The sequence below is a fragment of the Myotis davidii genome, unplaced genomic scaffold, assembly GCF_000327345.1.
Source record: "Myotis davidii unplaced genomic scaffold, ASM32734v1 scaffold395, whole genome shotgun sequence".
Taxonomy (NCBI): domain Eukaryota; kingdom Metazoa; phylum Chordata; class Mammalia; order Chiroptera; family Vespertilionidae; genus Myotis; species Myotis davidii.
Window position 1 is genome coordinate 826,925 of NW_006287904.1, and position 1,819 is coordinate 828,743.

A 1,819-nucleotide genomic window follows, 5' to 3' on the forward strand; every position below is an offset into this window, starting at 1 on the left:
ACATAATTTAAATTCAACCGATTTTACCCATTCTTACAAACACCTTTCAAAAGATCTTGGTAAACACAAAGGCCATGTCTATTGCATGAACACACCCTTTCTTGCAATTTCTTAAGGATCTCCATACATTTCCTTTTAATAAGTCATCCCTAAAGTAGAAGAAACAATATTGCAGTGTCGCTTTTCTTAACTTCACATTTTAAGCATATGTTTAAATGACCTCTATATAGACAGTGCTTTGTCCCCCAGAGCACCCCCCCGCCCCCCCCCCTTAAATCTCCGAGCCCCCCCCCCGCCCCCCCCTCCTTAAATCTCCTCAGCCATTTCCTACTGAAAGAAAATGTGAGGCATAATGGTTTGCATAAACCCGTATTTAATGGTTTTAAACTTCTCAAGCTTGCAGTTTAGGCCCAGGCGGAGGATGGAACAGGACATTTTTTGGGATGACACAGCTGCTGATCAGTGTGACAGTTAAAAGCGTGGAAATTTATAGCTGAGAATAAAGGATCATCCTCCACAAAAATAACATTAACAACTGAATCCAGATATCCAATCAATATCTGCTACACGTGTTGATTTGATTGTTTTTCTTTGTCTAAATAGTATCTCTCTCCTCCTTATAATGCTCATGTTCACTTAGTTATGGAAATTGACAGAAACAAATTTTGTAAGTATTTCTCAGCCCAGCACCTAGCCCAGTGCCTTACGTATACTGTCTAAAACTGCCTTACGTATGCTGATGGCCTAACTGTATTTCAAATATTTTTATATTTATTGAGGGCTCTAAGAGTATTAACATGTATTATACGGTTGAGTTTGTCTTCTCCTCAACATTAAATATTTTGATAAAGTCCTGAGGTTTATAAACTCTTTCATTCTATTGCTGCCAAACTCAAATGGTGTCCCTGGAGGTGGATGGAAATGTCACAGGAACATTCCCCAATTTGGGAAAGATGGGACCTGCAGCGAGAGATGAGTCTTTATCCTTACACCGAAGGCTGAGCCATCCAGAACTCCAACGTTGAACTTTCGTGCCATCCCTCACATTCACTTATCTTTCACTTGAAAGGATGTATTTAACATGGGTTAGGGCTGAATGCTGAAGCAATAGAATTTCACTATTAGACGGAAATGCTTTAGACCTAAAGGCACTTTCCTCCCCCCGATTTTAGGTCCTAAAAATAAACTGGAAAAGAGGACAATTATTCAGGAAACCCTGGTTATGTCAGTAGGCAGTGCTGTTATAAAGCACACAGAAAAGTTAGTGATTTTTTCTACCTCATTAGTAGGATTGTGGGTTTTTATTGCCTAGGGAATAGCAGCCTCTCAGATGAGAGTCTCTCTCTCCTCTCTCCTCTCTCTCTCTCTCTCTCTCTCTCTCTCTCTCTCTCTCTCTTTCTCTCTCTCTGTCACACACACACACACACACACACACAAAAATCTCAAACACCAACTTGCAACTACTGAAATTGGAATTAAAATGATCTGTCTCCATAACAACCAATCAAAGAAATGCCCATAATTCATACAATTATTTAGAAGGAAATACTATAAAAACTGGGTATAGATTATTCCTCTTTTCTTCATAGATATGTTTCATTTCTACTGCCAAATGGCACCACATGACTCTTCCTCCCCCTGCGTTTTCCCAAATTGGAAAAGACCCTTTGGAGATTGTACAGTAGGTCACACTGTGACCTTGGGGGATGCAACCCTAGGACTTCCAATCTAACTGCTAGAGTTATAGTGGTTAATAACAGTCTTTCCATTGAAGGAATCGTCCATGTAGCCAGAATATGACTGCTTTTTATTACACTCT

General features: G+C 39.8%; 1 protein-coding gene across 1 annotated transcript in view; it reads right to left on the minus strand.

The window, feature by feature from the left end:
• Window positions 1–1,819, minus strand: part of GADL1 (glutamate decarboxylase like 1) — a 124,576-nt gene that overhangs the window by 115,782 nt on the left and 6,975 nt on the right. The window lies entirely within an intron of this gene.